Source organism: Triturus cristatus, chromosome 12 (assembly GCF_964204655.1).
Source record: "Triturus cristatus chromosome 12, aTriCri1.1, whole genome shotgun sequence".
NCBI lineage: Eukaryota > Metazoa > Chordata > Amphibia > Caudata > Salamandridae > Triturus > Triturus cristatus.
Genome location: NC_140595.1, coordinates 724,380,053 through 724,402,568, shown reverse-complemented (window position 1 = coordinate 724,402,568; position 22,516 = coordinate 724,380,053). Strand labels below are relative to the sequence as shown.

At 41.1% G+C, this 22,516-nt stretch overlaps 8 non-coding genes across 8 annotated transcripts; all 8 read right to left on the bottom strand.

Moving 5' to 3' along the window:
• Nucleotides 1-532: 532 nt before the first annotated feature.
• Nucleotides 533-614, bottom strand: TRNAS-AGA (transfer RNA serine (anticodon AGA)). The gene has a single exon. It is a non-coding gene; the product is annotated as a tRNA-Ser (tRNA).
• A 3,935-nt stretch (nucleotides 615-4,549) lies between these two features.
• TRNAS-AGA (transfer RNA serine (anticodon AGA)) lies at nucleotides 4,550-4,631 on the bottom strand. Its single transcript has one exon. It is a non-coding gene; the product is annotated as a tRNA-Ser (tRNA).
• A 3,941-nt stretch (nucleotides 4,632-8,572) lies between these two features.
• Nucleotides 8,573-8,654, bottom strand: TRNAS-AGA (transfer RNA serine (anticodon AGA)). Its single transcript has one exon. It is a non-coding gene; the product is annotated as a tRNA-Ser (tRNA).
• A 3,941-nt stretch (nucleotides 8,655-12,595) lies between these two features.
• On the bottom strand, nucleotides 12,596-12,677 carry TRNAS-AGA (transfer RNA serine (anticodon AGA)). The gene has a single exon. It is a non-coding gene; the product is annotated as a tRNA-Ser (tRNA).
• A 2,588-nt stretch (nucleotides 12,678-15,265) lies between these two features.
• Nucleotides 15,266-15,337, bottom strand: TRNAH-GUG (transfer RNA histidin (anticodon GUG)). The gene has a single exon. It is a non-coding gene; the product is annotated as a tRNA-His (tRNA).
• A 1,281-nt stretch (nucleotides 15,338-16,618) lies between these two features.
• Nucleotides 16,619-16,700, bottom strand: TRNAS-AGA (transfer RNA serine (anticodon AGA)). Its single transcript has one exon. It is a non-coding gene; the product is annotated as a tRNA-Ser (tRNA).
• A 2,585-nt stretch (nucleotides 16,701-19,285) lies between these two features.
• TRNAH-GUG (transfer RNA histidin (anticodon GUG)) lies at nucleotides 19,286-19,357 on the bottom strand. The gene has a single exon. It is a non-coding gene; the product is annotated as a tRNA-His (tRNA).
• Nucleotides 19,358-20,638: 1,281 nt separating this feature from the next.
• Nucleotides 20,639-20,720, bottom strand: TRNAS-AGA (transfer RNA serine (anticodon AGA)). The gene has a single exon. It is a non-coding gene; the product is annotated as a tRNA-Ser (tRNA).
• Between the last annotated feature and the right edge of the window lie 1,796 nt (nucleotides 20,721-22,516).

Genomic DNA, 22,516 nt, shown 5'->3' with positions numbered 1-22,516 from the left:
GAAAACAGAAGCGGGAGCAAGGAGCTCAAATGAGATTGATGGCGTTTAAATAGAGCGCGTAAAGGAACAGTTACACAGCTAAGAAATGGGAAAGACAGACTAGGGAAAAAAACACAGAAAGAGCCTGTAGATGAAATTCTCTTCCTGGGACAGCAGGTTAAGAGAAATTACACATGGGGAGGTTAAGCATGTAACACGGGGGAGAATAAAAAAGAAAATGCAGTTTTATGAAGTGTGTTTGCCAATCAAGCCAGCACTTTTGTTCTATTTCTCTCTTTGCGTCTTTTATTGGTAAAGTAACTTTCAAGTGCATGCGCAGGTATGAATGAGAGAGCAACCGTATAATAATTTGAAGCGTTTACACCAGTGCTAAAGTAGGAATGAGGTGTAGCAAAGACATGAAAGAGGTAGCGATAACAAATATGTGGAGAGGCAATAGTGACACAAAAATAAGCCACCTATTTATAAAACTGAAATGGAAGAAATACTAAAGGTTAACTTCTGAAATTGTTGCCGATAATAAAAAGATTCTTGTTGTTGGCAGGATTCGAACCTGCGCGGGGATACCCCAATGGATTTCTAGTCCATCGCCTTAACCACTCGGCCACAACAACTTGCTGTAGGCTGCCTACAAATATTTTGTTTGAAAGTTTTGAAGTTTTCCCACATCAAAGTACTGATATTCTGCAATGCGCTTTTTAAAAACAATGTTTTTTTCATCATGCACGTTCTGTCCTAAAAACAAAAATTGCATGAGTATATCTCTGGATCTGTAAAAGGATACGCTTGCATTCAAACTCTCTTGTGGCACTCAAGTTTTTTGGACCCTGTTGCACTCTGTTTTTGCGCTGCTTTTAGTCTACGACCCATATTACAGAAGTCAACCATCTCTGAGTATTTGGGACTCCTTTGTAAGTGCCTTATCTTTAATCCTTGAAAAGCTCTATAATAAAGGGGTCTGTCAAAGATTGCTTGAATGGAAGATAAAAGAAGGCCCACTTGTCTCACCAAATGCAGTAGAGAAACCTGATGTTTTACTCATGTTATCCTTAGTTCAGTTTTTGTTAGACCTGGCATCCTTAAGGTGGCCTACCAGCAACCTTTTTGCTTTTCACCTCACGTTTTGCTGTATCTTTATGTTGGCCTTCGGACTCTAATCACTTTATCACTACTGTGAGAAAGTGGCTCTGTATATACTGTTCCCAAATAGGTACAGTGTGCACAGAGTCCCCAGTCCCCAGAGGTTTGGCAGAGGCTAAAGTTAGATATAACCTTACTCTCTAAAGTGGTAGCTTGCCGAGCAGTAAGGCAGTATCAGAGTACAGTGTAAAACATTTGTTGTACACACTCAGTCAGCAAATGGTCTCACACACTCAAGAACTGAACTCTAGGCCATTGGTTTGCATACAAAAGATATTGTTGTTTTATTTTAGAACCAACAATAGGTATCAAAATATACTTTCTCAGAATGAGATGCTTTAGTTAAATACTTTGCAATAGGCAATTGACTTTTGCAGGTCATAGTTACAGTTTATTGCAATAGGCAACACAATTTGAATCACAATAATACATTGAGCTCAATGGGAATTTTAAGTTATATGCAATTAATTACTTTCAGGATTACTTTTCTAAATCCAGGACTGGATCCTAGATTCAGTCCTGGGACAGTTCTTGGAAACAAGTGAGTAAATTCGTTTTAGTTACTGTTGTGATTTTTAAGCAATATTTTGCTATTTTAAAAGTTGACACTTCGAAACTTTTGCTGATCAAATTACCAATGTTATCCTATGGAAGGAAATTCACTTAGCAGGTAAGTGGGGTTATGAATACGTTTTCTAGGTCAGTGTTGGATCCTAGATCCAGCACTACTGTACCACCTGTAAGCAGTTGAGAAACTGCGTTTAAGTTATACAGGCGATTTTTAAGGAATATTTACATGTTTGCAAAATCGACACTTAGAAGAAATTTCACAGAAAAACAGTCAATGGTTTCCTATGGAAGAAAATTCAAGTTACGGGTAAAGTACGTTCTCGTTACTTTTGTAATCCAGTGCTGGGCTCCTAGGCTCAGTACTGGGACATCTATCTAAAACAGGTAAACAATTACGTTTTCACAGTTGGTACGATTTTTAAAGAATATTTGTAAGTTTCAAAAATCGACACTTAGAAAATTTTCAGCAAAAAGCAGGCAATGATATCCCATGGAAGGAAATTCGAGTTACTGGTAAGTACGGTTAAAATTACTTTTCAGGGTCAGTACCGAGCTCCAAGATGCAGCACTGAGGTCTCTCCTGATAACAGGTGAGTAAATCAGAATTCGTTGTTCGGCTGATTTTAGATGAATATTTTAAAGTTCCAAAACTCCACACCACTTAGAAGAATTTCCAAGTGAAACCACTCAATGTTAGCCTATGGAAGAAAAGTGAGTTATCGGCTTTTAGGTAAGTACTCGACTGGCAGAGTTATGGTTCTGGGCATAGACTCAGGGGTCTCCCAGGGGAGTCCCAGCCTACTTGCCAAGCCTTAAACTCCCCTTTTATTACATATAATTTACCCCTAAGGTAGGCCCTAGGTAGTCCTAGGTGCATGATGCTATGTAAGTAAAAAATAAGATATGTACTTTGGTGGTTCGCGTGTCCTGTAAGTACCAAACAGTCTATTTCATTTTTCACTACTGTGAGGTCTACCCCTCTCATAGGTTAGCTCTGTGTATTCCCCTATACTTTTAATTTGGTAATTCCATATCGGAGAGGAGTAGCTTTATTTATTTATTGAAAATCCTACTTACTGGTGAGGTTGGATTTAACTTTACTATTTTAGAAATGCCACTTTTAGAGAGTGAACATTTCTCTGCACTTACTGCTCTATTTGCCTGAAACCTGGCCCCAATACACGTCTGGATTGGGCTGGGTGACAGCAAAATTTGTGCCTTCCCTCTAGAGAGCCACAACACAGGTCACTCAACTGCACCTGGGGGGTGAGCTCCGCTCCCCCTCCACCTCCAATAGGTTCAAGAACGATAATTTATGTAAGTAAATACATTATAGCTACAGCTTATAATCATGCGAGTTTAAATCATTTGTTGTTAGATGGTTTAAATATTTGAAAGGATCTGTTTTTAATAGACATTTTACAAAATCCACTGGTACATTTGCTAATTCTGTAAAATTAACACCCAACTGCCGTGACATTGCCAACCACAATGCCGTGACTCGGACCGAGGTTGCTGCGGCCACAACGCAGAGTACTAACCACTATACGATCACGGCGAGCTACTTGGGCTCAACGACATACAGTGACATGGAGAATTTATAATTCGGAACACTCAGGGCTGTTCCTGTGATAGGCTGGATGTATTCATTGCTTCCTCATTCCTCATTCAGAGGCTGCGTCTCCTCAGTGGTTGATAGGCTGAAACCGTTTCCTGGCCGCCTGCTTGTGAAATGCCAGGAGTCAAAGATCACACATTACACTTGCGGACCTGTGATGGGACACCAATGCAGAGAAACCCACCTGGCACAGACCTTCTATTCTGTCTATTAGACCTGCATCTTCCCTGCACCTTTCAAGCCATTTGTATGTGAAGCAAGGAAGAGTTAGAGAGTGATCCATCTACACTTTTATAGGGAGGATGTCGCCGTGAGCTCCTCCCAGCTAATCACACGAACAGCAGAAAAGCAAGATAAATACACAGTTGAGGGGTGGGCTGCATGGTTATGTTTTTGAGTAAATATTGAAACTGACCTCAGTGGCTCATTAGCAGAGCTGCGGCTAATGACTGGTGCCAAATCATGATGAAGCAAGCACCATGGCTCGTAGGGGACCCACAACACGCTTTTCTTAGCTCACTGAATTAAAGTATAAACTTCCGCCGTGTGTGAGTGGTAAAGGCTTGTTAATATGGTTCCTTTTCCAATTCAAGTCTGACAACAAGAGGCAGGAACCACGTGGCTTCGGAAGCTCAGGAAAGTAGCCACCAACCACAGAGAAAGAGAGAACTGGCAGTATGAGAGGTGGAGAAAACAGAAGCGGGAGCAAGGAGCTCAAATGAGATTGATGGCGTTTAAATAGAGCGCGTAAAGGAACAGTTACACAGCTAAGAAATGGGAAAGACAGACTAGGGAAAAAAACACAGAAAGAGCCTGTAGATGAAATTCTCTTCCTGGGACAGCAGGTTAAGAGAAATTACACATGGGGAGGTTAAGCATGTAACACGGGGGAGAATAAAAAAGAAAATGCAGTTTTATGAAGTGTGTTTGCCAATCCAGCCAGCACTTTTGTTCTATTTCTCTCTTTGCGTCTTTTATTGGTAAAGTAACTTTCAAGTGCATGCGCAGGTATGAATGAGAGAGCAACCGTATAATAATTTGAAGCGTTTACACCAGTGCTAAAGTAGGAATGAGGTGTAGCAAAGACATGAAAGAGGTAGCGATAACAAATATGTGGAGAGGCAATAGTGACACAAAAATAAGCCACCTATTTATAAAACTGAAATGGAAGAAATACTAAAGGTTAACTTCTGAAATTGTAGCCGATAATAAAAAGATTCTCGTTGTTGGCAGGATTCGAATCTGCGCGGGGATACCCCAATGGATTTCTAGTCCATCGCCTTAACCACTCGGCCACAACAACTTGCTGTAGGCTGCCTACAAATATTTTGTTTGAAAGTTTTGAAGTTTTCCCACATCAAAGTACTGATATTCTGCAATGCGCTTTTTAAAAACAATGTTTTTTTCATCATGCACGTTCTGTCCTAAAAACAAAAATTGCATGAGTATATCTCTGGATCTGTAAAAGGATACGCTTGCATTCAAACTCTCTTGTGGCACTCAAGTTTTTTGGACCCTGTTGCACTCTGTTTTTGCGCTGCTTTTAGTCTACGACCCATATTACAGAAGTCAACCATCTCTGAGTATTTGGGACTCCTTTGTAAGTGCCTTATCTTTAATCCTTGAAAAGCTCTATAATAAAGGGGTCTGTCAAAGATTGCTTGAATGGAAGATAAAAGAAGGCCCACTTGTCTCACCAAATGCAGTAGAGAAACCTGATGTTTTACTCATGTTATCCTTAGTTCAGTTTTTGTTAGACCTGGCATCCTTAAGGTGGCCTACCAGCAACCTTTTTGCTTTTCACCTCACGTTTTGCTGTATCTTTATGTTGGCCTTAGGACTCTAATCACTTTATCACTACTGTGAGAAAGTGGCTCTGTATATACTGTTCCCAAATAGGTACAGTGTGCACAGAGTCCCCAGTCCCCAGAGGTTTGGCAGAGGCTAAAGTTAGATATAACCTTACTCTCTAAAGTGGTAGCTTGCCGAGCAGTAAGGCAGTATCAGAGTACAGTGTAAAACATTTGTTGTACACACTCAGTCAGCAAATGGTCTCACACACTCAAGAACTGAACTCTAGGCCATTGGTTTGCATACAAAAGATATTGTTGTTTTATTTTAGAACCAACAATAGGTATCAAAATATACTTTCTCAGAATGAGATGCTTTAGTTAAATACTTTGCAATAGGCAATTGACTTTTGCAGGTCATAGTTACAGTTTATTGCAATAGGCAACACAATTTGAATCACAATAATACATTGAGCTCAATGGGAATTTTAAGTTATATGCAATTAATTACTTTCAGGATTACTTTTCTAAATCCAGGACTGGATCCTAGATTCAGTCCTGGGACAGTTCTTGGAAACAAGTGAGTAAATTCGTTTTAGTTACTGTTGTGATTTTTAAGCAATATTTTGCTATTTTAAAAGTTGACACTTCGAAACTTTTGCTGATCAAATTACCAATGTTATCCTATGGAAGGAAATTCACTTAGCAGGTAAGTGGGGTTATGGTTACGTTTTCTAGGTCAGTGTTGGATCCTAGATCCAGCACTACTGTACCACCTGTAAGCAGTTGAGAAACTGCGTTTAAGTTATACAGGCGATTTTTAAGGAATATTTACATGTTTGCAAAATCGACACTTAGAAGAAATTTCACAGAAAAACAGTCAATGGTTTCCTATGGAAGAAAATTCAAGTTACGGGTAAAGTACGTTCTCGTTACTTTTGTAATCCAGTGCTGGGCTCCTAGGCTCAGTACTGGGACATCTATCTAAAACAGGTAAACAATTACGTTTTCACAGTTGGTACGATTTTTAAAGAATATTTGTAAGTTTCAAAAATCGACACTTAGAAAATTTTCAGCAAAAAGCAGGCAATGATATCCCATGGAAGGAAATTCGAGTTACTGGTAAGTACGGTTAAAATTACTTTTCAGGGTCAGTACCGAGCTCCAAGATGCAGCACTGAGGTCTCTCCTGATAACAGGTGAGTAAATCAGAATTCGTTGTTCGGCTGATTTTAGATGAATATTTTAAAGTTCCAAAACTCCACACCACTTAGAAGAATTTCCAAGTGAAACCACTCAATGTTAGCCTATGGAAGAAAAGTGAGTTATCGGCTTTTAGGTAAGTACTCGACTGGCAGAGTTATGGTTCTGGGCATAGACTCAGGGGTCTCCCAGGGGAGTCCCAGCCTACTTGCCAAGCCTTAAACTCCCCTTTTATTACATATAATTTACACCTAAGGTAGGCCCTAGGTAGTCCTAGGTGCATGATGCTATGTAAGTAAAAAATAAGATATGTACTTTGGTGGTTCGCGTGTCCTGTAAGTACCAAACAGTCTATTTCATTTTTCACTACTGTGAGGTCTACCCCTCTCATAGGTTAGCTCTGTGTATTCCCCTATACTTTTAATTTGGTAATTCCATATCGGAGAGGAGTAGCTTTATTTATTTATTGAAAATCCTACTTACTGGTGAGGTTGGATTTAACTTTACTATTTTAGAAATGCCACTTTTAGAGAGTGAACATTTCTCTGCACTTACTGCTCTATTTGCCTGAAACCTGGCCCCAATACACGTCTGGATTGGGCTGGGTGACAGCAAAATTTGTGCCTTCCCTCTAGAGAGCCACAACACAGGTCACTCAACTGCACCTGGGGGGTGAGCTCCGCTCCCCCTCCACCCCCAATAGGTTCAAGAACGATAATTTATGTAAGTAAATACATTATAGCTACAGCTTATAATCATGCAAGTTTAAATCATTTGTTGTTAGATGGTTTAAATATTTGAAAGGATCTGTTTTTAATAGACATTTTACAAAAACCACTGGTACATTTGCTAATTCTGTAAAATTAACACCCAACTGCCGTGACATTGCCAACCACAAAGCCGTGACTCGGATTCGAACCGAGGTTGCTGCAGCCACAACGCAGAGTACTAACCACTATATGATCACAGCGAGCTACTTGGGCTCAACGACATACAGTGACATGGAGAATTTATAATTCGGAACACTCAGGGCTGTTCCTGTGATAGGCTGGATGTATTCATTGCTTCCTCATTCCTCATTCAGAGGCTGCGTCTCCTCAGTGGTTGATAGGCTGAAACCGTTTCCTGGCCGCCTGCTTGTGAAATGCCAGGAGTCAAAGATCACACATTACACTTGCGGACCTGTGATGGGACACCAATGCAGAGAAACCCACCTGGCACAGACCTTCTATTCTGTCTATTAGACCTGCATCTTCCCTGCACCTTTCAAGCCATTTGTATGTGAAGCAAGAAAGAGTTAGAGAGTGATCCATCTACACTTTTATAGGGAGGATGTCGCCGTGAGCTCCTCCCAGCTAATCACACGAACAGCATAAAAGCAAGATAAATACACAGTTGAGGGGTGGGCTGCATGGTTATGTTTTTGAGTAAATATTGAAACTGACCTCAGTGGCTCATTAGCAGAGCTGCGGCTAATGACTGGTGCCAAATCATGATGAAGCAAGCACCATGGCTCGTAGGGGACCCACAACACGCTTTTCTTAGCTCACTGAATTAAAGTATAAACTTCCGCCGTGTGTGAGTGGTAAAGGCTTGTTAATATGGTTCCTTTTCCAATTCAAGTCTGACAACAAGAGGCAGGAACCACGTGGCTTCGGAAGCTCAGGAAAGTAGCCACCAACCACAGAGAAAGAGAGAACTGGCAGTATGAGAGGTGGAGAAAACAGAAGCGGGAGCAAGGAGCTCAAATGAGATTGATGGCGTTTAAATAGAGAGCGTAAAGGAACAGTTACACAGCTAAGAAATGGGAAAGACAGACTAGGGAAAAAAACACAGAAAGAGCCTGTAGATGAAATTCTCTTCCTAGGACAGCAGGTTAAGAGAAATTACACATGGGGAGGTTAAGCATGTAACACGGGGGAGAATAAAAAAGAAAATGCAGTTTTATGAAGTGTGTTTGCCAATCCAGCCAGCACTTTTGTTCTATTTCTCTCTTTGCGTCTTTTATTGGTAAAGTAACTTTCAAGTGCATGCGCAGGTATGAATGAGAGAGCAACCGTATAATAATTTGAAGCGTTTACACCAGTGCTAAAGTAGGAATGAGGTGTAGCAAAGACATGAAAGAGGTAGCGATAACAAATATGTGGAGAGGCAATAGTGACACAAAAATAAGCCACCTATTTATAAAACTGAAATGGAAGAAATACTAAAGGTTAACTTCTGAAATTGTAGCCGATAATAAAAAGATTCTCGTTGTTGGCAGGATTCGAACCTGCGCGGGGATACCCCTATGGATTTCTAGTCCATCGCCTTAACCACTCGGCCACAACAACTTGCTGTAGGCTGCCTACAAATATTTTGTTTGAAAGTTTTGAAGTTTTCCCACATCAAAGTACTGATATTCTGCAATGCGCTTTTTAAAAACAATGTTTTTTTCATCATGCACGTTCTGTCCTAAAAACAAAAATTGCATGAGTATATCTCTGGATCTGTAAAAGGATACGCTTGCATTCAAACTCTCTTGTGGCACTCAAGTTTTTTGGACCCTGTTGCACTCTGTTTTTGCGCTGCTTTTAGTCTACGACCCATATTACAGAAGTCAACCATCTCTGAGTATTTGGGACTCCTTTGTAAGTGCCTTATCTTTAATCCTTGAAAAGCTCTATAATAAAGGGGTCTGTCAAAGATTGCTTGAATGGAAGATAAAAGAAGGCCCACTTGTCTCACCAAATGCAGTAGAGAAACCTGATGTTTTACTCATGTTATCCTTAGTTCAGTTTTTGTTAGACCTGGCATCCTTAAGGTGGCCTACCAGCAACCTTTTTGCTTTTCACCTCACGTTTTGCTGTATCTTTATGTTGGCCTTAGGACTCTAATCACTTTATCACTACTGTGAGAAAGTGGCTCTGTATATACTGTTCCCAAATAGGTACAGTGTGCACAGAGTCCCCAGTCCCCAGAGGTTTGGCAGAGGCTAAAGTTAGATATAACCTTACTCTCTAAAGTGGTAGCTTGCCGAGCAGTAAGGCAGTATCAGAGTACAGTGTAAAACATTTGTTGTACACACTCAGTCAGCAAATGGTCTCACACACTCAAGAACTGAACTCTAGGCCATTGGTTTGCATACAAAAGATATTGTTGTTTTATTTTAGAACCAACAATAGGTATCAAAATATACTTTCTCAGAATGAGATGCTTTAGTTAAATACTTTGCAATAGGCAATTGACTTTTGCAGGTCATAGTTACAGTTTATTGCAATAGGCAACACAATTTGAATCACAATAATACATTGAGCTCAATGGGAATTTTAAGTTATATGCAATTAATTACTTTCAGGATTACTTTTCTAAATCCAGGACTGGATCCTAGATTCAGTCCTGGGACAGTTCTTGGAAACAAGTGAGTAAATTCGTTTTAGTTACTGTTGTGATTTTTAAGCAATATTTTGCTATTTTAAAAGTTGACACTTCGAAACTTTTGCTGATCAAATTACCAATGTTATCCTATGGAAGGAAATTCACTTAGCAGGTAAGTGGGGTTATGGTTACGTTTTCTAGGTCAGTGTTGGATCCTAGATCCAGCACTACTGTACCACCTGTAAGCAGTTGAGAAACTGCGTTTAAGTTATACAGGCGATTTTTAAGGAATATTTACATGTTTGCAAAATCGACACTTTGAAGAAATTTCACAGAAAAACAGTCAATGGTTTCCTATGGAAGAAAATTCAAGTTACGGGTAAAGTACGTTCTCGTTACTTTTGTAATCCAGTGCTGGGCTCCTAGGCTCAGTACTGGGACATCTATCTAAAACAGGTAAACAATTACGTTTTCACAGTTGGTACGATTTTTAAAGAATATTTGTAAGTTTCAAAAATCGACACTTAGAAAATTTTCAGCAAAAAGCAGACAATGATATCCCATGGAAGGAAATTCGAGTTACTGGTAAGTACGGTTAAAATTACTTTTCAGGGTCAGTACCGAGCTCCAAGATGCAGCACTGAGGTCTCTCCTGATAACAGGTGAGTAAATCAGAATTCGTTGTTCGGCTGATTTTAGATGAATATTTTAAAGTTCCAAAACTCCACACCACTTAGAAGAATTTCCAAGTGAAACCACTCAATGTTAGCCTATGGAAGAAAAGTGAGTTATCGGCTTTTAGGTAAGTACTCGACTGGCAGAGTTATGGTTCTGGGCATAGACTCAGGGGTCTCCCAGGGGAGTCCCAGCCTACTTGCCAAGCCTTAAACTCCCCTTTTATTACATATAATTTACACCTAAGGTAGGCCCTAGGTAGTCCTAGGTGCATGATGCTATGTAAGTAAAAAATAAGATATGTACTTTGGTGGTTCGCGTGTCCTGTAAGTACCAAACAGTCTATTTCATTTTTCACTACTGTGAGGTCTACCCCTCTCATAGGTTAGCTCTGTGTATTCCCCTATACTTTTAATTTGGTAATTCCATATCGGAGAGGAGTAGCTTTATTTATTTATTGAAAATCCTACTTACTGGTGAGGTTGGATTTAACTTTACTATTTTAGAAATGCCACTTTTAGAGAGTGAACATTTCTCTGCACTTACTGCTCTATTTGCCTGAAACCTGGCCCCAATACACGTCTGGATTGGGCTGGGTGACAGCAAAATTTGTGCCTTCCCTCTAGAGAGCCACAACACAGGTCACTCAACTGCACCTGGGGGGTGAGCTCCGCTCCCCCTCCACCCCCAATAGGTTCAAGAACGATAATTTATGTAAGTAAATACATTATAGCTACAGCTTATAATCATGCAAGTTTAAATCATTTGTTGTTAGATGGTTTAAATATTTGAAAGGATCTGTTTTTAATAGACATTTTACAAAAACCACTGGTACATTTGCTAATTCTGTAAAATTAACACCCAACTGCCGTGACATTGCCAACCACAATGCCGTGACTCGAATTCGAACCGAGGTTGCTGCAGCCACAACGCAGAGTACTAACCACTATACGATCACGGCGAGCTACTTGGGCTCAACGACATACAGTGACATGGAGAATTTATAATTCGGAACACTCAGGGCTGTTCCTGTGATAGGCTGGATGTATTCATTGCTTCCTCATTCCTCATTCAGAGGCTGCGTCTCCTCAGTGGTTGATAGGCTGAAACCGTTTCCTGGCCGCCTGCTTGTGAAATGCCAGGAGTCAAAGATCACACATTACACTTGCGGACCTGTGATGGGACACCAATGCAGAGAAACCCACCTGGCACAGACCTTCTATTCTGTCTATTAGACCTGCATCTTCCCTGCACCTTTCAAGCCATTTGTATGTGAAGCAAGAAAGAGTTAGAGAGTGATCCATCTACACTTTTATAGGGAGGATGTCGCCGTGAGCTCCTCCCAGCTAATCACACGAACAGCATAAAAGCAAGATAAATACACAGTTGAGGGGTGGGCTGCATGGTTATGTTTTTGAGTAAATATTGAAACTGACCTCAGTGGCTCATTAGCAGAGCTGCGGCTAATGACTGGTGCCAAATCATGATGAAGCAAGCACCATGGCTCGTAGGGGACCCACAACACGCTTTTCTTAGCTCACTGAATTAAAGTATAAACTTCCGCCGTGTGTGAGTGGTAAAGGCTTGTTAATATGGTTCCTTTTCCAATTCAAGTCTGACAACAAGAGGCAGGAACCACGTGGCTTCGGAAGCTCAGGAAAGTAGCCACCAACCACAGAGAAAGAGAGAACTGGCAGTATGAGAGGTGGAGAAAACAGAAGCGGGAGCAAGGAGCTCAAATGAGATTGATGGCGTTTAAATAGAGAGCGTAAAGGAACAGTTACACAGCTAAGAAATGGGAAAGACAGACTAGGGAAAAAAACACAGAAAGAGCCTGTAGATGAAATTCTCTTCCTGGGACAGCAGGTTAAGAGAAATTACACATGGGGAGGTTAAGCATGTAACACGGGGGAGAATAAAAAAGAAAATGCAGTTTTATGAAGTGTGTTTGCCAATCCAGCCAGCACTTTTGTTCTATTTCTCTCTTTGCGTCTTTTATTGGTAAAGTAACTTTCAAGGGCATGCGCAGGTATGAATGAGAGAGCAACCGTATAATAATTTGAAGCGTTTACACCAGTGCTAAAGTAGGAATGAGGTGTAGCAAAGACATGAAAGAGGTAGCGATAACAAATATGTGGAGAGGCAATAGTGACACAAAAATAAGCCACCTATTTATAAAACTGAAATGGAAGAAATACTAAAGGTTAACTTCTGAAATTGTAGCCGATAATAAAAAGATTCTCATTGTTGGCAGGATTCGAACCTGCGCGGGAATACCCCAATGGATTTCTAGTCCATCGCCTTAACCACTCGGCCACAACAACTTGCTGTAGGCTGCCTACAAATATTTTGTTTGAAAGTTTTGAAGTTTTCCCACATCAAAGTACTGATATTCTGCAATGCGCTTTTTAAAAACAATGTTTTTTTCATCATGCACGTTCTGTCCTAAAAATAAAAATTGCATGAGTATATCTCTGGATCTGTAAAAGGATACGCTTGCATTCAAACTCTCTTGTGGCACTCAAGTTTTTTGGACCCTGTTGCACTCTGTTTTTGTGCTGCTTTTAGTCTACGACCCATATTACAGAAGTCAACCATCTCTGATTATTTGGGACTCCTTTGTAAGTGCCTTATCTGTAATCCTTGAAAAGCTCTATAATAAAGGGGTCTGTCAAAGATTGCTTGTATGGAAGATAAAAGAAGGCCCACTTGTCTCACCAAATGCAGTAGAGAAACCTGATGTTTTACTCATGTTATCCTTAGTTCAGTTTTTGTTAGACCTGGCATCCTTAAGGTGGCCTACCAGCAACCTTTTTGCTTTTCACCTCACGTTTTGCTGTATCTTTATGTTGGCCGTAGGACTCTAATCACTTTATCACTACTGTGAGAAAGTGGCTCTGTATATACTGTTCCCAAATAGGTACAGTGTGCACAGAGTCCCCAGTCCCCAGAGGTTTGGCAGAGGCTAAAGTTAGATATAACCTTACTCTCTAAAGTGGTAGCTTGCCGAGCAGTAAGGCAGTATCAGAGTACAGTGTAAAACATTTGTTGTACACACTCAGTCAGCAAATGGTCTCACACACTCAAGAACTGAACTCTATGCCATTGGTTTGCATACAAAAGATATTGTTGTTTTATTTTAGAACCAACAATAGGTATCAAAATATACTTTCTCAGAATGAGATGCTTTAGTTAAATACTTTGCAATAGGCAATTGACTTTTGCAGGTCATAGTTACAGTTTATTGCAATAGGCAACACAATTTGAATCACAATAATACATTGAGCTCAATGGGAATTTTAAGTTATATGCAATTAATTACTTTCAGGATTACTTTTCTAAATCCAGGACTGGATCCTAGATTCAGTCCTGGGACAGTTCTTGGAAACAAGTGAGTAAATTCGTTTTAGTTACTGTTGTGATTTTTAAGCAATATTTTGCTATTTTAAAAGTTGACACTTCGAAACTTTTGCTGATCAAATTACCAATGTTATCCTATGGAAGGAAATTCACTTAGCAGGTAAGTGGGGTTATGGTTACATTTTCTAGGTCAGTGTTGGATCCTAGATCCAGCACTACTGTACCACCTGTAAGCAGTTAAGAAACTGCGTTTAAGTTATACAGGCGATTTTTAAGGAATATTTACATGTTTGCAAAATCGACACTTTGAAGAAATTTCACAGAAAAACAGTCAATGGTTTCCTATGGAAGAAAATTCAAGTTACGGGTAAAGTACGTTCTCGTTACTTTTGTAATCCAGTGCTGGGCTCCTAGGCTCAGTACTGGGACATCTATCTAAAACAGGTAAACAATTACGTTTTCACAGTTGGTACGATTTTTAAAGAATATTTGTAAGTTTCAAAAATCGACACTTAGAAAATTTTCAGCAAAAAGCAGACAATGATATCCCATGGAAGGAAATTCGAGTTACTGGTAAGTACGGTTAAAATTACTTTTCAGGGTCAGTACCGAGCTCCAAGATGCAGCACTGAGGTCTCTCCTGATAACAGGTGAGTAAATCAGAATTCGTTGTTCGGCTGATTTTAGATGAATATTTTAAAGTTCCAAAACTCCACACCACTTAGAAGAATTTCCAAGTGAAACCACTCAATGTTAGCCTATGGAAGAAAAGTGAGTTATCGGCTTTTAGGTAAGTACTCGACTGGCAGAGTTATGGTTCTGGGCATAGACTCAGGGGTCTCCCAGGGGAGTCCCAGCCTACTTGCCAAGCCTTAAACTCCCCTTTTATTACATATAATTTACACCTAAGGTAGGCCCTAGGTAGTCCTAGGTGCATGATGCTATGTAAGTAAAAAATAAGATATGTACTTTGGTGGTTCGCGTGTCCTGTAAGTACCAAACAGTCTATTTCATTTTTCACTACTGTGAGGTCTACCCCTCTCATAGGTTAGCTCTGTGTATTCCCCTATACTTTTTATTTGGTAATTCCATATCGGAGAGGAGTAGCTTTATTTATTTATTGAAAATCCTACTTACTGGTGAGGTTGGATTTAACTTTACTATTTTAGAAATGCCACTTTTAGAGAGTGAACATTTCTCTGCACTTACTGCTCTATTTGCCTGAAACCTGGCCCCAATACACGTCTGGATTGGGCTGGGTGACAGCAAAATTTGTGCCTTCCCTCTAGAGAGCCACAACACAGGTCACTCAACTGCACCTGGGGGGTGAGCTCCGCTCCCCCTCCACCCCCAATAGGTTCAAGAACGATAATTTATGTAAGTAAATACATTATAGCTACAGCTTATAATCATGCGAGTTTAAATCATTTGTTGTTAGATGGTTTAAATATTTGAAAGGATCTGTTTTTAATAGACATTTTACAAAAACCACTGGTACATTTGCTAATTCTGTAAAATTAACACCCAACTGCCGTGACATTGCCAACCACAATGCCGTGACTCGGATTCGAACCGAGGTTGCTGCGGCCACAACGCAGAGTACTAACCACTATACGATCACGGCGAGCTACTTGGGCTCAACGACATACAGTGACATGGAGAATTTATAATTCGGAACACTCAGGGCTGTTCCTGTGATAGGCTGGATGTATTCATTGCTTCCTCATTCCTCATTCAGAGGCTGCGTCTCCTCAGTGGTTGATAGGCTGAAACCGTTTCCTGGCCGCCTGCTTGTGAAATGCCAGGAGTCAAAGATCACACATTACACTTGCGGACCTGTGATGGGACACCAATGCAGAGAAACCCACCTGGCACAGACCTTCTATTCTGTCTATTAGACCTGCATCTTCCCTGCACCTTTCAAGCCATTTGTATGTGAAGCAAGAAAGAGTTAGAGAGTGATCCATCTACACTTTTATAGGGAGGATGTCGCCGTGAGCTCCTCCCAGCTAATCACACGAACAGCAGAAAAGCAAGATAAATACACAGTTGAGGGGTGGGCTGCATGGTTATGTTTTTGAGTAAATATTGAAACTGACCTCAGTGGCTCATTAGCAGAGCTGCGGCTAATGACTGGTGCCAAATCATGATGAAGCAAGCACCATGGCTCGTAGGGGACCCACAACACGCTTTTCTTAGCTCACTGAATTAAAGTATAAACTTCCGCCGTGTGTGAGTGGTAAAGGCTTGTTAATATGGTTCCTTTTCCAATTCAAGTCTGACAACAAGAGGCAGGAACCACGTGGCTTCGGAAGCTCAGGAGAGTAGCCACCAACCACAGAGAAAGAGAGAACTGGCAGTATGAGAGGTGGAGAAAACAGAAGCGGGAGCAAGGAGCTCAAATGAGATTGATGGCGTTTAAATAGAGCGCGTAAAGGAACAGTTACACAGCTAAGAAATGGGAAAGACAGACTAGGGAAAAAAACACAGAAAGAGCCTGTAGATGAAATTCTCTTCCTGGGACAGCAGGTTAAGAGAAATTACACATGGGGAGGTTAAGCATGTAACACGGGGGAGAATAAAAAAGAAAATGCAGTTTTATGAAGGGTGTTTGCCAATCCAGCCAGCACTTTTGTTCTATTTCTCTCTTTGCGTCTTTTATTGGTAAAGTAACTTTCAAGTGCATGCGCAGGTATGAATGAGAGAGCAACCGTATAACAATTTGAAGCGTTTACACCAGTGCTAAAGTAGGAATGAGGTGTAGCAAAGACATGAAAGAGGTAGCGATAACAAATATGTGGAGAGGCAATAGTGACACAAAAATAAGCCACCTATTTATAAAACTGAAATGGAAGAAATACTAAAGGTTAACTTCTGAAATTGTAGCCGATAATAAAAAGATTCTCGTTGTTGGCAGGATTCGAACCTGCGCGGGCATACTCCAATGGATTTCTAGTCCATCGCCTTAACCACTCGGCCACAACAACTTGCTGTAGGCTGCCTACAAATATGTTTGAAAGTTTTGAAGTTTTCCCACATCAAAGTACTGATATTCTGCAATGCGCTTTTTAAAAACAATGTTTTTTTCATCATGCACGTTCTGTCCTAAAAATAAAAATTGCATGAGTATATCTCTGGATCTGTAAAAGGATACGCTTGCATTCAAACTCTCTTGTGGCACTCAAGTTTTTTGGACCCTGTTGCACTCTGTTTTTGTGCTGCTTTTAGTCTACGACCCATATTACAGAAGTCAACCATCTCTGATTATTTGGGACTCCTTTGTAAGTGCCGTATCTGTAATCCTTGAAAAGCTCTATAATAAAGGGGTCTGTCAAAGATTGCTTGTATGGAAGATAAAAGAAGGCCCACTTGTCTCACCAAATGCAGTAGAGAAACCTGATGTTTTACTCATGTTATCCTTAGTTCAGTTTTTGTTAGACCTGGCATCCTTAAGGTGGCCTACCAGCAACCTTTTTGCTTTTCACCTCACGTTTTGCTGTATCTTTATGTTGGCCGTAGGACTCTAATCACTTTATCACTACTGTGAGAAAGTGGCTCTGTATATACTGTTCCCAAATAGGTACAGTGTGCACAGAGTCCCCAGTCCCCAGAGGTTTGGCAGAGGCTAAAGTTAGATATAACCTTACTCTCTAAAGTGGTAGCTTGCCGAGCAGTAAGGCAGTATCAGAGTACAGTGTAAAACATTTGTTGTACACACTCAGTCAGCAAATGGTCGCACACACTCAAGAACTGAACTCTAGGCCATTGGTTTGCATACAAAAGATATTGTTGTTTTATTTTAGAACCAACAATAGGTATCAAAATATACTTTCTCAGAATGAGATGCTTTAGTTAAATACTTTGCAATAGGCAATTGACTTTTGCAGGTCATAGTTACAGTTTATTGCAATAGGCAACACAATTTGAATCACAATAATACATTGAGCTCAATGGGAATTTTAAGTTATATGCAATTAATTACTTTCAGGATTACTTTTCTAAATCCAGGACTGGATCCTAGATTCAGTCCTGGGACAGTTCTTGGAAACAAGTGAGTAAATTCGTTTTAGTTACTGTTGTGATTTTTAAGCAATATTTTGCTATTTTAAAAGTTGACACTTCGAAACTTTTGCTGATCAAATTACCAATGTTATCCTATGGAAGGAAATTCACTTAGCAGGTAAGTGGGGTTATGGTTACGTTTTCTAGGTCAGTGTTGGATCCTAGATCCAGCACTACTGTACCACCTGTAAGCAGTTGAGAAACTGTGTTTAAGTTATACAGGCGATTTTTAAGGAATATTTACATGTTTGCAAAATCGACACTTAGAAGAAATTTCACAGAAAAACAGTCAATGGTTTCCTATGGAAGAAAATTCAAGTTACGGGTAAAGTACGTTCTCGTTACTTTTGTAATCCAGTGCTGGGCTCCTAGGCTCAGTACTGGGACATCTATCTAAAACAGGTAAACAATTACGTTTTCACAGTTGGTACGATTTTTAAAGAATATTTGTAAGTTTCAAAAATCGACACTTAGAAAATTTTCAGCAAAAAGCAGGCAATGATATCCCATGGAAGGAAATTCGAGTTACTGGTAAGTACGGTTAAAATTACTTTTCAGGGTCAGTACCGAGCTCCAAGATGCAGCACTGAGGTCTCTCCTGATAACAGGTGAGTAAATCAGAATTCGTTGTTCGGCTGATTTTAGATGAATATTTTAAAGTTCCAAAACTCCACACCACTTAGAAGAATTTCCAAGTGAAACCACTCAATGTTAGCCTATGGAAGAAAAGTGAGTTATCGACTTTTAGGTAAGTACTCGACTGGCAGAGTTATGGTTCTGGGCATAGACTCAGGGGTCTCCCAGGGGAGTCCCAGCCTACTTGCCAAGCCTTAAACTCCCCTTTTATTACATATAATTTACACCTAAGATAGGCCCTAGGTAGTCCTAGGTGCATGATGCTATGTAAGTAAAAAATAAGATATGTACTTTGGTGGTTCGCGTGTCCTGTAAGTACCAAACAGTCTATTTCATTTTTCACTACTGTGAGGTCTACCCCTCTCATAGGTTAGCTCTGTGTATTCCCCTATACTTTTAATTTGGTAATTCCATATCGGAGAGGAGTAGCTTTATTTATTTATTGAAAATCCTACTTACTGGTGAGGTTGGATTTAACTTTACTATTTTAGAAATGCCACTTTTAGAGAGTGAACATTTCTCTGCACTTACTGCTCTATTTGCCTGAAACCTGGCCCCAATACACGTCTGGATTGGGCTGGGTGACAGCAAAATTTGTGCCTTCCCTCTAGAGAGCCACAACACAGGTCACTCAACTGCACCTGGGGGGTGAGCTCCGCTCCCCCTCCACCCCCAATAGGTTCAAGAACGATAATTTATGTAAGTAAATACATTATAGCTACAGCTTATAATCATGCGAGTTTAAATCATTTGTTGTTAGATGGTTTAAATATTTGAAAGGATCTGTTTTTAATAGACATTTTACAAAAACCACTGGTACATTTGCTAATTCTGTAAAATTAACACCCAACTGCCATGACATTGCCAACCACAATGCCGTGACTCGGATTCGAACCGAGGTTGCTGCGGCCACAACGCAGAGTACTAACCACTATACGATCACGGCGAGCTACTTGGGCTCAACGACATACAGTGACATGGAGAATTTATAATTCGGAACACTCAGGGCTGTTCCTGTGATAGGCTGGATGTATTCATTGCTTCCTCATTCCTCATTCAGAGGCTGCGTCTCCTCAGTGGTTGATAGGCTGAAACCGTTTCCTGGCCGCCTGCTTGTGAAATGCCAGGAGTCAAAGATCACACATTACACTTGCGGACCTGTGATGGGACACCAATGCAGAGAAACCCACCTGGCACAGACCTTCTATTCTGTCTATTAGACCTGCATCTTCCCTGCACCTTTCAAGCCATTTGTATGTGAAGCAAGAAAGAGTTAGAGAGTGATCCATCTACACTTTTATAGGGAGGATGTCGCCGTGAGCTCCTCCCAGCTAATCACACGAACAGCAGAAAAGCAAGATAAATACACAGTTGAGGGGTGGGCTGCATGGTTATGTTTTTGAGTAAATATTGAAACTGACCTCAGTGGCTCATTAGCAGAGCTGCGGCTAATGACTGGTGCCAAATCATGATGAAGCAAGCACCATGGCTCGTAGGGGACCCACAACACGCTTTTCTTAGCTCACTGAATTAAAGTATAAACTTCCGCCGTGTGTGAGTGGTAAAGGCTTGTTAATATGGTTCCTTTTCCAATTCAAGTCTGACAACAAGAGGCAGGAACCACGTGGCTTCGGAAGCTCAGGAGAGTAGCCACCAACCACAGAGAAAGAGAGAACTGGCAGTATGAGAGGTGGAGAAAACAGAAGCGGGAGCAAGGAGCTCAAATGAGATTGATGGCGTTTAAATAGAGCGCGTAAAGGAACAGTTACACAGCTAAGAAATGGGAAAGACAGACTAGGGAAAAAAACACAGAAAGAGCCTGTAGATGAAATTCTCTTCCTGGGACAGCAGGTTAAGAGAAATTACACATGGGGAGGTTAAGCATGTAACACGGGGGAGAATAAAAAAGAAAATGCAGTTTTATGAAGTGTGTTTGCCAATCCAGCCAGCACTTTTGTTCTATTTCTCTCTTTGTGTCTTTTATTGGTAAAGTAACTTTCAAGTGCATGCGCAGGTATGAATGAGAGAGCAACCGTATAACAATTTGAAGCGTTTACACCAGTGCTAAAGTAGGAATGAGGTGTAGCAAAGACATGAAAGAGGTAGCGATAACAAATATGTGGAGAGGCAATAGTGACACAAAAATAAGCCACCTATTTATAAAACTGAAATGGAAGAAATACTAAAGGTTAACTTCTGAAATTGTAGCCGATAATAAAAAGATTCTCGTTGTTGGCAGGATTCGAACCTGCGCGGGCATACTCCAATGGATTTCTAGTCCATCGCCTTAACCACTCGGCCACAACAACTTGCTGTAGGCTGCCTACAAATATGTTTGAAAGTTTTGAAGTTTTCCCACATCAAAGTACTGATATTCTGCAATGCGCTTTTTAAAAACAATGTTTTTTTCATCATGCACGTTCTGTCCTAAAAACAAAAATTGCATGAGTATATCTCTGGATCTGTAAAAGGATACGCTTGCATTCAAACTCTCTTGTGGCACTCAAGTTTTTTGGACCCTGTTGCACTCTGTTTTTGCGCTGCTTTTAGTCTACGACCCATATTACAGAAGTCAACCATCTCTGAGTATTTGGGACTCCTTTGTAAGTGCCTTATCTTTAATCCTTGAAAAGCTCTATAATAAAGGGGTCTGTCAAAGATTGCTTGAATGGAAGATAAAAGAAGGCCCACTTGTCTCACCAAATGCAGTAGAGAAACCTGATGTTTTACTCATGTTATCCTTAGTTCAGTTTTTGTTAGACCTGGCATCCTTAAGGTGGCCTACCAGCAACCTTTTTGCTTTTCACCTCACGTTTTGCTGTATCTTTATGTTGGCCTTAGGACTCTAATCACTTTATCACTACTGTTAGACCTGGCACCATTGGCGTGGGTCACCCTTCCATTTTTGTCTGTGCCTCAATGTGTTTTTGTGTTGATGTTAGCTGCTCAGGGCACTGTGCCACTGCCATCCAGTGCCACAGTGCAAGTGCTCCCTATGGTAAAATGTATTATGTGAATTGACTTCCACGTTTGGTTTATTTGGTTTACTATCAGTCCCTAGTAGAGTGCACCAGGGGTGCCAAGGGCTCGTATATCCAAATGCTGCTAGTGGGCTTGCAGCACTGGTTGTGCCACCCACCGAAGCCGCGGGGTAAAATGTGTCTAGGGTCTGCCACTGCAGACCCTGCGCGCGGTCTGGTACCATCGAGCTGACTGAGCAAGTGTCCCCACTTACCAGTCCCTAAACCTTCCCTTAACTACATGATAGTCACCCCTCTGGTAGGCCTGAGCGCAGGGTGCATTGTAGGTATAAGGTAGGACATGCCCTGATGGTGTGGCATGTCTTAATAGTGAATTACAGCCCTTTTCGTTTTTCACTATTGAAGGCTACCTGCTCTCCATAGGCCAGAATGGGCTGCTGGGATCGCTACACGCTGTGACCCCAGTGGACTCAGGGAGCATGGTAGAAAGTCATGTTTAGTATGCCTGAACTCAGGATGATAAAATACGTCTTTTAGTAAAGGTTATTTTAATATCCTGGGTTTGCAAATGCTACTTTTAGAAAGTTAGCCTTTGCGTGCCTAACCATCTCAGTCTGCCTCTGCTGTGTGTGTGTGTTCTGCCTAGCAACAGTACCGGAGCAGGGCTGGGGGATTCCAGGAGACAGGTTGGCTGCCAGGTGGTGGGTAGAGAGATTACACCAGGATGGGTGGGAGGAGTGCACCCTGACTCTTGAATAGACCTGGGCTCTGCCACCACAAAGCCGGCGCCGCCCCCTGTGGAGCGGCTGATGTCTCTGCCCTGCTGCTGAAAGGAACAAGCCGAGTCACCACAACAGAGTGCTCCAAAACTGGACTGAGCCAGGCCCAGGCCCCCTGGCGCTAAAGAACAAAAGAATCCCTGTATAAAAGTAGGAGCCTGGCTCCTCAGAAATCAGATCCAGATTGAACCACGAAGGAACTCTGCCTGACTAGAAGGACCTGGAAGAAGCTGAAGGAGGAGTAACTTTCCCTGACCTGAGGGACTGGCCTGCAGTAGGTGCCTTGCTAAGGAAGGAGAGGAAAAAGACTGAAAGAGACTTTTGCACTTTGTTCTTCAACTATCT